This window comes from Salvelinus fontinalis, chromosome 22, assembly GCF_029448725.1.
Source record: "Salvelinus fontinalis isolate EN_2023a chromosome 22, ASM2944872v1, whole genome shotgun sequence".
Lineage (NCBI taxonomy): Eukaryota > Metazoa > Chordata > Actinopteri > Salmoniformes > Salmonidae > Salvelinus > Salvelinus fontinalis.
The window spans coordinates 19,210,772-19,226,489 of NC_074686.1; the positions used below are offsets into that span (position 1 = coordinate 19,210,772).

General features: G+C 43.5%; 1 non-coding gene across 1 annotated transcript; it reads right to left on the bottom strand.

Moving 5' to 3' along the window:
- Positions 1–14,370: 14,370 nt before the first annotated feature.
- trnai-aau (transfer RNA isoleucine (anticodon AAU)) lies at positions 14,371–14,444 on the bottom strand. Its single transcript has one exon. It is a non-coding gene; the product is annotated as a tRNA-Ile (tRNA).
- Between the last annotated feature and the right edge of the window lie 1,274 nt (positions 14,445–15,718).

Consider the following 15,718-nt stretch of genomic DNA (forward strand, 5'->3'; position numbering starts at 1 on the left):
TAAGATAATTCTTAAGAACAGTTTTTCAGGCTTGCCAATCACAGAGTTCCGTTGTCACCTAAATTGAATATACTTAGCCCTGGGCTAAGAACATGCAAAGTGAAACCTTGGTGTTCGAATCAAATTAAACCTTTTAAGCTCTTTACTTTTTAGATTGCTGTGAAGTACATGATTTTAGTTTGTTTGTTTCATATGGTTTTGAAATGTGATTTAAAAAAATGTGAATTTAGAAAGACAGCTGCACATTCACTACATCCTGGTCATTAGCAGTCAGCCACTGAGTCATGGTTGATGCATACTAGTCCCTCTTTTGACCCAAGTCATGTAAAACTGTGGATCTCATTGGCGCCATCCTAATTTAATAATAGGCTCATCCACTGCCTCGTTTATCAAAAACAGACTTCTACCACAGCTAATAAACATGGGCCGAAAACAAGACACATTTGCTTAATTGTGTTAGAACCAATGATAATTAAATACTGTTTTTCCGTAAGCTAGTAGTTCTACTCATCAAAACAGTAAGGAGAGTCAGAGATGAGTTAATTCACAAGCAGCCTATTTCTCAGTTCTAGCGAAACTAATAATATAATTTATTATACAACAGGTACAGTTTAAAATAAGAAATAATTCATATTGTGGTACACAATGCAAGCCTCTTCAGGCCGCCAACTAATCACTGAGCGGGAGATGATATATTAACTGTCCACTGCATGACCCCACTAACCGGTCCATTTGGATAATATCACCCATTGTACACACATCTCAATCACCAAACAACCTTATTTGGCTGTATTAACCTTGTGTAACCTTTTTTAGATGAATGAACATTAAATTACATTACATGTCCCAAGCTTGAGATCTTCCACCCTTACAGTTATTGCCCTCAGGTCATTCAAAAGTCTCTGGGCTCTATTTTCGGCTGGCGTTAGGCAAGCACAATTTTAAAATGCAAGCTTGTTTGCAATTTCGACCTGTTGAAGCCGTAGCTCTTCCATTTTCAAACCCTAGAGCAGTGGTTCTTAACCTGGGTTCGATCGAACCCCAGGTGAGTCAGTCTCAGGGGTTCGGTGGAGGTCAAGACACACATCCGACTCATATGATTCGTGATGACACGCCCCGCTTGGCCATCATTGGCTACAGGTGATCACGCTACATCGCTTGGCCTATCTGTGCTGCAGGGAATTTGGTGCGCTCAGTAGTCGACTTGTGACTGTCGTGATGGTACGTCATGTGATTTCTTTCTTAATATTTTAATCCCTTCATACTTACTATGTCGAGCAAGAAAAGAAAGTGGTCGGACGAATATGTACAATATGGATTCACATGTAAAACGGAACGTGATGGGAGTCAGCGTCCTAACTGGATGATTTGCAATGCCAAGTTGAGCAATTCTAGTCTAGCACCGGCAAAACTAAGAGAACACTTCCTTAAGCTGCATGGAGATGGAAAATACAAGAACACAACGCTCGCTGAATTCAAGGTGAAGAGAGACAGATTCGATGAAAAGGCTACTCTGCCTGTTTTCGGCTTTGTACCCATCAAAAAACCGATCCTCACAGCATCGTACGAAGTTGCTTACCTGATCGCAAAGCAGGGCAAACAACACACCATTGGTGAAACACTCATAAAACCAGCTGTGTTGAAGATTGCAAATATCATGTTGGGAAAAGAGGCTGAAGTTAAGTTATCCCAAATTCCTCTTTCAAATGACACCATCAGCGACAGAATAGAGGACATGAGCAAAGACATCTTGGCTCAAGTAGTTGCAGTTCTGATTTCAAGCCCGGCAAAATTCAGCCTTCAACTCGACCAGACCACAGACATTTCCAATCTAAGCCAGCTTGCTGTATTCGTGCGCTATGTGAAAGATGACGTGATAAAGGAAGATTTTTTATTTTGTAAGCCTCTTACAACAACAACTAAGGCAGCCGATGTGAAGAAACTTGTGGATGACTTCTTCAAAGACAACAATCTTTCGTGGGATATGGTTTCTGCAGTTTGTTCGGACGGAGCTCCAGTCATGCTGGGAAGAAAGTCTGGTTTTAGTGCGCTAGTGAAAGCCGATGCACCACACATCATTGTTACGCATTGTATTCTGCACAGGCATGCTTTGGCAACAAAAACCTTGCCTCAAACTGGCAGAAGTATTAAAAATTGTAGTGGAATGCATGAACTATTTGCGAACAAGTGCTCTGAGGCACCGCATCTTCAGTGAGCTGTGTAAAGAAATGGGCTCTGAATTCGAGGTACTTCTGTACCATTCTAACGTTCGGTGGTTATCCCGGGGACAGGTGCTGAATCGTGTTTTTGCCGTGCGTGTGGAATTAGCCCTGTTTTTGCAAGAGCACCAACATTGTCATGCAGATTGCTTCAAAAATTCTGAGTTCATTCTCATTTTAGCGTACATGGCTGATATCTTCGCAGCTCTCAATCATCTCAATCAAAAGATGCAGGGCGGTGGAGTCAACATCATCGAAGCAGAGGAAAACCTGAAGGCTTTTCAAAAAAAGCTACCGTTATGGAAAAGACGAACAGAGAATGATAACTTCGCAAACTTTCCCCTGCTGGACGACTGCGTAAGTAAGATCGAAGATGTATCTGGAATCGGAGACATTTCTGTACCCGCGGAACTGAAGCAAGCAATTCCCACGCACTTAGATGAGCTTGCAAAGTCTCTCGACGGATACTTCCCCACAAGAGAGTCATATCCAGCATGGGTGAGACAGCCGATCACGTTTAGTGTTGAGACAACAGATGTCAATGATGAATACCTCTGTCACGTTCCTGACCTGTTTTCTGTTTATTTTGTATGTGTTTAGTTGGTCAGGGCGTGAGTTGGGGTGGGCATTCTATGTTTTGTGTTTCTATGTTTAGGTCAGGTGTAATTAGCCTTATATGGTTCTCAATCAGGGACAGGTGTTTGACAGGTAGGCGTTTCACACTGTTTGTTTGTGGGTGATTGTCTTCCGTGTCTGTGTAGGTTGCACCACACGGGACTGTTTCGGTTTGTTCGTTCGTTAGTTGTAGTCTGTACCTGTTCGTGCGTTCTTCATGTTATATGTAAGTTCTCATGTTTTAGGTCAGTCTACGTCGTTTTGTTGTTTTGTAATTTTCCAAGTGGTTTTCGTGTTCGTCTTCGTTTTTTCAATAAATTCATTATGTATTCACAACCCGCTGCATTTTGGTCCTCCGATCCTTCTCTCCTCTCCTCGTCCGAGGAGGAGGAAGAACTAGACACCCGTTACAGAATCACCCACCAACCTAGGACCAAGCGACGGGGGAGAGCGCAACAGCGAAACCAGGACTCATGGTCATGGGAGGAAATATTGGCTGGAAAGGGACCCTGGGCTCAGACAGGAGAGAATCGCCGCTCTCGGGAAGAGAGGGAGGCAGCTAAAGCCCAGGAGCGGTGGTATGAGGAGGCAGCAAGGAGACGTGGCTGGAAGCCTGTGAGTAAACCCCCAAAATTTATTGGGGGGGGGGCTAGAAGGGAGAGTGGCGAAGTCAGGTAGGAGACCTGCGCCCACTCCCTGTACTTACCGTGGAGAGCGAGAGTACTGGCAGACACCATGTTACGCAGTAGAGTGCATGGTGTCTCCTGTACGTGTGCACAGCCCGGTGCGGTACATACCAGCTCCTCGTATCGGCCGGGCTAGATTGAGTATTGAGCCGGATGTCATGAAGCCGGCCCTACATATCTGGCCACCAGTACGTCTCCTCGGGCCGGCTTACATGGCACCAGCCTTACACATGGTGTCCCCGGTTCGCCTACATAGCCCGGTGCGGGTTATTCCACCTCCCCGCACTGGTTGGGCGACGGGGAGCATACAACCAGGTAAGGTTGGGCAAGCTCAGTGCTCAAGGGAGCCAGTACGTCTGCATGGTCCGGTATTTCCGGCGCCACCTCCCCGATCCAGGCCAGTACCACCAGTGCCTACACCACGCACCATGTTTCCAGTGCGTCTCCAGAGCCCTGTTCCTCCTCCACGCACTCTCCCTGTGGTGCGTGTATCCAGCCCAGTGCCTCCAGTTCCGGCACCACGCACCAGGCCTACAGTGCGTCTCAGCCGGCCAGAGCCTGCCGTCTGCCCAACGGCGCCTGAACTGCCCGTCTGCCCAACGGCGCCTGAACTGCCCGTCTGCCCAACGCCGTCTGAACTGCCCGTCTGCCCAACGCCGTCTGAACTGTCCGTCTGCCCAACGCCGTCTGAACTGTCCGTCTGCCAAGCGCCGCATGAACTGCCCGTCTGTACTGAGCCTTCAAAGCCGCCCGTCTGTACTGAGCCTGCAAAGCCGCCCGTCTGCCATGAGCCTTCAGAGCCGTCCGCCAGACAGGAGCCGCTAGAGCCTTCCGCCAGACAGGAGCCGCTAGAGCCTTCCGCCAGACAGGAGCAGCCAAAGCCTTCCGCCAGACAGGATCAGCCAGAGCCTTCCGCCAGACAGGATCAGCCAGAGCCTTCCGCCAGAAAGGATCAGCCAGAGCCTTCCACCAGCCAGGATCCGCCAGAGCCAGCCAGCCAGGATCCGCCAGAGCCAGCCAGCCAGGATCCGCCAGAGCCAGCCAGCCAGGATCCGCCAGAGCCAGCCAGCCAGGATCCGCCAGAGCCAGCCAGCCAGGATCCGCCAGAGCCAGCCAGCCAGGATCCGTCCCTCAGTCCGGAGCTGCCGTCCTTCAGTCCGGAGCTGCCGTCCCTCAGTCCGGTGTTGCCCCTCATTCTGGTGTTGCCCCTCATTCTGGTGTTGCCCCTCATTCTGGTGTTGCCCCTCATTCCGGTGTTGCCCCTCATTCCGGTGCTGCTCCTTATCCCGGTGATGCCCCTTAATTTAGGTGGGGTTATTTGGAGGGTGGTCATTGTGAGGGGGATAAGAAAGCGGGGATTTATTATGGTGGGATGGGAACCACGCCCAGAGCCTGAGCCGCCACCGTGGACAGATACCCACGCAGACCCTCCCCTAGACTTTTGGTGGTGCGTCCGGAGTTCGCACCTTGAGGGGGGGGGGGGGATTCTGTCACGTTCCTGACCTGTTTTCTGTTTATTTTGTATGTGTTTAGTTGGTCAGGGCGTGAGTTGGGGTGGGCATTCTATGTTTTGTGTTTCTATGTTTAGGTCAGGTGTAATTAGCCTTATATGGTTCTCAATCAGGGACAGGTGTTTGACGTTTTCCTCTGATTGAGAACCATATAAAGGTAAAAAATTAAAATGTTTTTGGTTACCATACAAAAGTAGTTCAATGAAAAATGATTAATTTATCAATTCAATTGCAGGTGAACATATAGGCCCAAAGTGATAAATATGGTGATTAAAAATATTTGAAGTGTTAGTTGGCTAAACACTGTTTGTTTGTGGGTGATTGTCTTCCGTGTCTGTGTAGGTTGCACCACACGGGACTGTTTCGGTTTGTTCGTTCGTTAGTTGTAGTCTGTACCTGTTTGTGCGTTCTTCATGTTATATGTAAGTTCTCATGTTTTAGGTCAGTCTACGTCGTTTTGTTGTTTTGTAATTTTCCAAGTTGTTTTCGTGTTCGTCTTCGTTTTTTCAATAAATTCATTATGTATTCACAACCCGCTGCATTTTGGTCCTCCGATCCTTCTCTCCTCTCCTCGTCCGAGGAGGAGGAAGAACTAGACACCCGTTACAACCTCGATGAAATCATTGAAATTCAGCAGAGCCAGGTTCAACAGCAACTCTTCAGAACAACAACGCTTTCAACGTTTTGGTGTCAACAAATGGTAACGTACCCTGTTATTGCTAAGAAAGCTCTGGAGATTTTCATACCGTTTGTTACAACATATCTTTGCGAGCAATCCTTTTCGAGGATGCTGGACATAAAAACGAATAAAAGGAACAGACTTTGTTGCGAAAATGACATGAGAGTGGCACTTGCCAAGGTGAAGCCGCGCATTTCTAAACTGGTCTCTGAAAGGCAACAGCAGAAGTCACACTGATTTGCAGTAAATATTCATTATTATGTTTTTGTTTTTCTGTGAAAATCATGTTTTGATGATTTTGTTTTTTGAACACACGGTGTTGATGTTGACGCACGGTTCATTTTGTGCACCAGTAAAATATATACCTATGTTTTGAATTTGAAAAAATCACATTTTATTTTTCCAATTAAGAAGGGTTCGGTGAATGCGCATATGAAACTGGTGGGGTTCAGTACCTCCAACAAGGTTAAGAACCACTGTCCTAGAGCTAGGATTGGTAATTTACCTGTTTTTTTGAGCTCGCTTGCGCTGAGGTGAGAGGGGAGGGGTGGCAATATCTGAGGTGTCCTTAAAAACTTGCGACAAATTGCCAATTTCAGTGTGCGCTGGTTGGGATATTTAAGATGGATTTTGACAATGGAATCGCAGTTTATCTAGCCGTGACGCACATTGCCCATGTCATATGTGTAACAATTGTCGTCGGGAGAAAGAGAAGAGGACCAAGGTGCAGCGTGGTAAGTGTCCATATTAATAATTTAATCAAAACTGAACACTAAACAAAATAACGAGGAAAAAACAAAAACGAAACAGTTCTGCAAGGTGACATACACTAAACCAGTGGTTCTTAACCTGGGTTCGATCGAACCCCAGGGGTTCGGTGAGTCAGTCTCAGGGGTTCGGCGGAGGTCAAGACACACATCCGACTCATATGATTCGTGATGACACGCCCCGCTTGGCCATCATTGGCTACAGGTGATCACGCTACATCGCTTGGCCTATCTGTGCTGCAGGGAATTTGGTGCGCTCAGTAGTCGACTTGTGACTGTCGTGATGGTACGTCTTGTGATTTCTTTCTTAATATTTTAATCCCTTCATACTTACTATGTCGAGCAAAAAAGGAAAGTGGTCGGACGAATATGTACAATATGGATTCACATGTATAACGGAACATGATGGGAGTCAGCGTCCTAACTGCATGATTTGCAATGCCAAGTTGAGCAATTCTAGTCTAGCACCGGCAAAACTAAGAGAACACTTCCTTAAGCTGCATGGAGATGGAAAACACAAGAACACAACGCTCGCTGAATTCAAGGTGAAGAGAGCCAGATTCGATGAAAAGGCTACTCTGCCTGTTCTCGGCTTTGTACCCATCAAAAAAACAATCCTCACAGCATCTTACGAAGTTGCTTACCTGATCGCAAAGCAGGGCAAACCACACACCATTGGTGAAACACTCATAAAACCAGCTGTGTTGAAGATGGCGAATATCATGTTGGGAAAAGAGGCTGAAGTTAAGTTATCCCAAATTCCTCTTTCAAATGACACCATCAGCGACAGAATAGAGGACATGAGCAAAGACATCTTGGCTCAAGTAGGTGCAGTTCTGATTTCAAGCCCGGCAAAATTCAGCCTTCAACTCGACCAGACCACAGACGTTTCAAATCTAAGCCAGCTTGCTGTATTCGTGCGCTATGTGAAAGATGACGTGATAAAGGAAGATTTTTTATTTTGTAAGCCTCTTACAACAACAACTAAGGCAGCCGATGTGAAGAAACTTGTGGATGACTTCTTCAAAGACAACAATCTTTCGTGGGATATGGTTTCTGCAGTTTGTTCGGACGGAGCTCCAGTCATGCTGGGAAGAAAGTCTGGGTTTGGTGCACTAGTGAAAGCCGATGCACCACACATCATTGTTACGCATTGTATTCTGCACAGGCATGCGTTGGCAACAAAAACCTTGCCTCAAACTGGCAGAAGTATTAAAAATTGTAGTGGAATGCATGAACTATGTGCGAACTAGTGCTCTGAAGCACCACATCTTCAGTGAGCTGTGTAAAGAAATGGGCTCTGAATTCGAGGTACTTCTGTACCATTCTAACGTTCGGTGGTTATCCCGGGGACAGGTGCTGAATCGTGTTTTTGCCGTGCGTGTGGAATTAGCCCTGTTTTTGCAAGAGCACCAACATTGTCATGCAGATTGCTTCAAAAATTCTGAGTTAATTCTCATTTTAGCGTACATGGCTGATATCTTCGCAGCTCTCAATCATCTCAATCAAAAGATGCAGGGCGGTGGAGTCATCATTATCGAAGCGGAGGAAAACCTGAAGGCTTTTCAAAAAAAGCTACCATTATGGAAACGACGAGCAGAGAATGATAACTTCGCAAACTTTCCCCTGCTGGACGACTGTGTAAGTAAGATCGAAGATGTATCTGGAATCTGAGACATTTCTGTACCCACGGAACTGAAGCAAGCAATTGCCACGCACTTAGATGAGCTTGCAAAGTCTCTCGACGGATACTTCCCTACAAGAGAGTCATATCCAGCATGGGTGAGACAGCCATTCACGTTTAGTGTTGAGACAACAGATGTCAATGATGAATACCTTGATGAAATCATTGAAATTCAGCAGAGCCAGGTTCAACAGCAACTCTTCAGAACAACAACGCTTTCAACGTTTTGGTGTCAACAAATGGTAACGTACCCTGTTATTGCTAAGAAAGCTCTGGAGATTTTCATACCGTTTGTTACAACATATCTTTGCGAGCAATCCTTTTCGAGGATGCTGGACATAAAAACGAAGAAAAGGAACAGACTTTGTTGCGAAAATGACATGAGAGTGGCACTTGCCAAGGTGAAGCCGCGCATTTCTGAACTGGTCTTTGAAAGGCAACAGCAAAAGTCACACTGATTTGCAGTAAATATTCATTATTATGTTTTTATTTTTCTGTGAAAATCATGTTTTGATGATTTTGTTCTTTGATCACACGGTGTTGATGTTGATGCACGGTTCATTTTGTGCACCAGTAAAATATATACCTATGTTTTGAATTTGAAAAAATCACATTTTATTTTTCCAATTAAGAAGGGTTCGGTGAATGCGCATATGAAACTGGTGGGGTTCAGTACCTCCAACAAGGTTAAGAACCACTGCACTAAACAGAAAACAACCACCCACCAACACAGGTGGGAACAGGCTACCTAAGTATGATTCTCAATCAGAGACAACGATAGACAGCTGCCTCTGATTGAGAACCATACCAGGCCAAACACACAGAAATACAAAACAAGGACAACATCGAACACCAGACATAGAATGCCCACCCAAACTCACGCCCTGACCAACCAAAATAGAGACATAAAAAGGATCTCTACGGTCAGGGCGTGAATATATGCTTTGTGCCCTTAAACCTGATATTTAGAAACATTAAAGAACAATATTTTTCCCCATTTCGTTTCATTTGATTAAAAACCAAGCATAGCTTCCTCTCCTCTCAATGAACACTGTTTTTCTTGTCCAGGCAAATACATTCGCCAATTAGTGAAGACTATCAAAAAAGGGTTTGGCTCATGAGACCGCTTTGAAGTAAATCTTGTTTTGCATTTTGTTTGATTAAAAAACAAGCCCTTAGCGGGATACTATAACTAAAGCTGGTTCAATAGCAATGTGTCGTATGTTATTCTTATCCTGGCCATGCATTTGCTAAGTAGCTTTTTATTTATTTCACCTTTATTTAACCAGGTAGGCTAGTTGAGAACAAGTTCTCATTTACAACTGCGACCTGGCCAAGATAAAGCATAGCAGTGTGAACAGACAACAACACAGAGTTACACATCAAAGGTTTCTAAATGGTATGCTCGTTAGTCTTTTGCCAACCTTCTTTTGCATTATCCTCAATTCACACAGGCCTAACTACAGTGCATACTCCATTCGGCTTGTATCTATCCCCATTTCCAAAGACCGCCTCGTCAGGTTAGCAGAGACGCGCTCGTCTAGTATTTACATTATTCACTCCTATTATGCATTATCATCGGTCGGCCTAGCCTATATCTTGCTTATTTAGAACACACAATACAATTTACGGGAGCCCATAATTTTTTATTTGAGTAGAAGTGAGGTGCATAAAGGCCTATACTAGTTGATGCCAATAACAACAATGTTGACTGTCAAAACTCCAAAGTATTGCTCAAACACTAGATGTTATCTTATTTTTATTTGTTTACTGTTGCTATCACTCATTACTGTAGCCTATGCAATTTAATAAACTGTAGTATCAATCCACAATGTACTGGGACAGAATATTCCGTAACCCCAGCCAAATTGGAGTTGATGAATATGAAAAGACCATCAATATGCTACAGAACTTGAGACAAATGGATGAGTGCAGTACTAAGCCACACAAAGCCTTGATTGGCCAGTGAGTGGCCAAGCCCTCATTATACCTATAACTTGTTTATTCATCAAAATTCAGCCCTTTAGTGCCTCTGTAAGCTTGTGCTCTGAAAATAGTGGCTGAAAATAGCTGAAATATTTCTGACACACACCTGAAACTATAGTGCCACCGCCGGCACTTACAGTTGAAGTCGGACGTTTACATACACCTTAGCCAAATACATTTAAACTCAGTTTGTCACAATTTCTGACATTTAATCCTAGTAGAATTCCCTGTCTTAGGTCAGTTAGGATCACCACTTAATTTTAAGAATGTAAAATGTCAGAATAACAGTAGAGAGAATTATTTATTTCAGCTTTATTTCTTTCATCACATTCCCAGTGGGTCAGAAGTTTACATACACTCAATTAGTATTTGGTAGCATTGCCTTTAAATTCTTTAACCTGGGTCAAACGTTTCGGGTAGCCTTCCACAAGCTTCCCACAATAAGTTGGGTGAATTCTGACCCATTCCTCCTGACAGAGCTGGTGTAACTGAGTCAGGTTTGTAGGCCTCCTTGCTCGCACACACTTTTTCAGTTCTGCCCACACATTTTCTATAGGATTGAGGTCAGGACTTTGTGATGGCCACTCTAATACCTTGACTTTGTTTTCCTTAAGCCATTTTGCCACAACTTTGGAAGTATGCTTGAGGTCATTGTCCATTTGGAAGACCCATTTGCGACCAAGCTTTAACTTCCTGACTGATGTCTTGAGATGTTGCTTCATTATATCAACATAATTCCCCTCCTCATGATGCCATCTATTTTGTGAAGCACACCAGTCCCTCCTGCGCTAAAGCACCCCCACAACATGATGCTGCCACCCCCGTGCTTCATGGCTGGGATGGTGTTCTTCGGCTTGCAAGCATTCCCCTTTTTCCTCCAAACATAACGATGGTCATTATGGCCAATGTCGTGTCTTTGGCATCATTAAACTGAAGACTGTTAGTTTATCAAATCAATTCTCTGTAATTATTATTACGTGATTAACATCTTGACGCTAGGGGCCAGATTTGTTTTTATAACGTTCCCAACGTAAACGGACTATTTCTCAGGCCCAGATCGTAGAATATGCATAGAATTTACAGATTATGATAGAAAACACTCCAAATTTTCCAAAATTGTCAAAATATTGTCTGTGAGTTTAACAAAACTGATTCTGCAGGCAAAAACCTGAGGAAATCCAACCCGGAAGTGCTTTTATTTTTTTTTATCCCTGTTCTGTTGCCTGCCCCTCCTCCATTTAAAGGCATATCAAACAGATTCCTTTCCTAATGGCTTCCTCGGGCTGTGACCAGGCTTTAGACATAGTTTCAGGCTTTTATTTTGAAAAATGAGCGAGAGTTTTCAAAACGAGTCAGGTGTCCTTTGATTAGTTCCTGGGCGCGAGAGGGGTAGCTCGAAATTTTCTTTCTCTCTTTTATTGAGTAGGTTATCATCCGGTTGAAATATTATTGATTATGTATGTTAAAAACAACCTGAGGATTGATTATAAAAAACGTTTGACATGTTTCTACGAACATTACGGATATTTTTGGGAATTTGTCTGCCTTTCAGGAACGGAACGAGGCTGTGGTTTTCTGAACATAACGCGCAACCCAAATGCCGTTTTTTTGTTATAAAACTAATATTTATCGAACAAAAATAACATTTATTGTGTCACTGGGAGTCTCGTGAGTACAAACATCCGAAGATTATGAAAGGTAAGCAATTCATTTTATTGCTTTTCTGACTTTCGTGACCAAGCTAATTTAAGGCTAACTGTTTTAGCATTGACTGATACACTCACAAACGCTTGGATTGCTTTCGCTGTAAAGCATATTTTCAAAATCTGACAAGATAGGTGGATTAACTAGTCAGGAAAATGTAATTAACCTCTTTGGGCTGCAGGGGCAGTATTGAGTAGCCTGGATAAAAGGTGCCCATTTCAAACGGCCTCGTACTCAATTCTTACTCATACAATATGCATATTATTATTACTATTGGATAGGAAACACTCTCTAGTTTCTAAAACCGTTTGAATTATATCTGTGAGTGAAACGGAACTCATTTTGCAGCAAACTTCCTGACAGGAAGTGGAAAATCTGAAATCGATGCTCTGTTCTAGGGCCTGCCTATAAATGTGCTTGATATTTATTAGTATACATGCACTTCATACGCCTTCCACTAGATGTCAACAGGCAGTGAGAGAAGAAATGGAGTGTATAACATGATCTGAGGTTGAATAAAAGCGCTTGGCATGACGTGACCCCAATTTCCTGTTTTCTGGAACGCGCGAGAAGGGACCTGGTATTGCCTTCTGTAAAGCTGTCGTTATAGACGACTAATATCTCCGGCTTTGATTTTATTTGATACATGTGACAATATCATCGTAAAGTATGTTTTTTCAATATAGTTTTATTAGATTATTGAAATTTTTTCGGGACGTTAGGCGTGTTGCTTTATCTGCGTTTGTTCAGGAAGGAGAGCTTTGCGCCACTTTGCTAGCTTTCTATGCTAATTGACTGGAGAAGAGGACATTCTAAATCCAAGCAACGATTGTTCAGGACAAAGGACACCTTGTACAACATTCTGATGGAAGATCATCAAAAGTAGGACCCATTTTATGATGCTATTTCATATATCTGTCGAACATGTGAACTAGTAGTTTGCGCCCAGATTTTGGACACGCTCTCGCCATAACGTAAACTGCATGTCGTAATGAAGTTATTTTTAGAATTCTAACACGGCGATTGCATTAAGAACTAGTGTATCTATCATTTCCTATACAACATGTATTTTTTAGTAATGTTTATGAATAGTTATTTGGTCAGAATATGTGAGTGTCAGAAAAATATCCGGACGTTGTGGGAAAAATATGCTACGTTAGCACAATGTATAACCACTGATTTCAGCTCTAAATATGAACATTTTCGAACAAAACATAAGTGTATGTATAACCTGATGTTATAGGACTGTCATCTGATGAAGCTTATCAAGGTTGGTCAAAAATTATATATTTTGCTGGTTTGTTACGATCGCTAACTTTTGCTGCTGGTAAATGGCTTGTGTTTCTGGCTATTGTGGTAAGCTAATATAATGCTATATTGTGTTTTCGCTGTAAAACACTTAAGAAATCGGAAATATTGGCTGGAATCACAAGATAACTGTCTTTCATTTGCTGTACACCATGTATTTTTCAGAAATGTTTTATGATGAGTATTTAGGTATTTGACGTTGGTGTCTGTAATTACTCTGGCTGCTTCGGTGCTATTTCTGACGGTAGCTGTGATGGTAGCTGCAATGTAAAACTGATTTATACCTCAAATATGCACATTTTTCGAACAAAACATAGATTTATTGTATAACATGTTATAAGACTGTCATCTGATGAAGTTGTTTCTTGGTTAGTTAGGTTGGTTCTTGGTTAGTTAGGTTGGCTTTGTGCATGCTACCTGTGCTGTGAATGATGTCTGTCCTTTTTTGTATTTGGTGGTGAGCTAACATAAATATACGTGGTGTTTTCGCTGTAAAACATTTAAAAAATCAGACATGTTGGCTGGATTCACAAGATGTTTATCTGTACCTCATGGCCAGTACGGGGATTGAACCAACGACCTTGGCGTTATTAGCACCACGCTCTAACCAACTGAGCTAACCGGCCACTTGCTACGGAGCGAAATTTTTAGGATGCACAGAGCCTCGGCCAGTGCTGGCGCAAAAACTAACAAGTCCACCAACAGTATAGCCTGACAAGACTAGACCCTCTTGGTTGCTCCTTGTGGCAAATCAACAAGGATGGGGAATTAGCTCAAATGGTAGAGTGCTTGCTTAGCATGCGAGAGGTGGTGGGATCGATGCCCACATTCTCCAAAATAACACATTTTGTTAGGGATCCAAGAACGTTCCAGTTCACACTTCATGCAACTTTGTCTAACAACAACCTACTGTCATGTAGCAACTTTCATGTCACAATGTCGGATGTAAAAGAATGACATGACTAACTTTCAGAGGAGCTGTAGGCACACACAATTGATGCCCACAAACAAAGCTGTGGGAAGTTTCCTTGAAGCCAAAGACAGAACAACAACTTATGCCGAAACCCAGGATCGAAACAGGGAACTTTAGATCTTCAGTCTAACGCTCTCCCAACTGAGCTATTTCGGCAAGTCAATAATATTAATTATGTGGCACACTTGACCATACACATGCAAGTGACTCATGATCTTGACAATCAAAATATACCTCATGGCCAGTACGGGGATCGAACCCACGACGTTGGCGTTATTAGCACCACGCTCTAACCAACTGAGCTAACCGGCCACTTGCTACGGAGCGAAATTTTTAGGATGCACAGAGCCTCGGCCAGTGCTGGCGCAAAAACTAACAAGTCCACCAACAGTATAGCCTGACAAGACTAGACCCTCTTGGTTGCTCCTTGTGGCAAATCAACAAGGATGGGGAATTAGCTCAAATGGTAGAGTGCTTGCTTAGCATGCGAGAGGTAGTGGGATCGATGCCCACATTCTCCAAAATAACACATTTTGTTGTGGATCCAAGAACGTTACAGTTCACACTTCATGCAGCTTTGTCTAACAACAACCTACTGTCATGTAGCAACTTTCATGTAACACTGATGTCACAATGTCGGATGTAAAAGAATGACATGACTAACTTTCAGAGGAGCTGTAGGCACACACAATTGATGCCCACAAACAAAGCTGTGGGAAGTTTCCTTGAAGCCAAAGACAGAACAACAACTTATGCCGAAACCCAGGATCGAAACAGGGAACTTTAGATCTTCAGTCTAACGCTCTCCCAACTGAGCTATTTCGGCAAGTCAATAATTTTAATTATGTGGCACACTTGACCATACACATGCAAGTGACTCATGATCTTGACAATCAAAATGTACCTCATGGCCAGTACGGGGATCGAACCCACGACCTTGGCGTTATTAGCACCACGCTCTAAACAACTGAGCTAACCGGCCACTTGCTACGGAGCGAAATTTTTAGGATGGACAGAGCCTCGGCCAGTGCTGGCGCAAAAACTGACAAGTCCACCAACAGTATAGCCTGACAAGACTAGACCCTCTTGGTTGCTCCTTGTGGCAAATCAACAAGGATGGGGAATTAGCTCAAATGGTAGAGTGCTTGCTTAGCATGCGAGAGGTAGTGGGATCGATGCCCACATTCTCCAAAATAACACATTTTGTTGTGGATCCAAGAACGTTCCAGTTCACACTTCATGCAGCTTTGTCTAACAACAACCTACTGTCATGTAGCAACTTTCATGTAACACTGATGTCACAATGTCGGATGTAAAAGAATGACATGACTAACTTTCAGAGGAGCTGTAGGCACACACAATTGATGCCCACAAACAAAGCTGTGGGAAGTTTCCTTGAAGCCAAAGACAGAACAACAACTTATGCCGAAACCCAGGATCGAAACAGGGAACTTTAGATCTTCAGTCTAACGTTCTCCCAACTGAGCTATTTCGGCAAGTCAATAATTTTAATTATGTGGCACACTTGACCATACACATGCAAGTGACTCATGATCTTGACAATCAAAATGTACCTCATGGCCAGT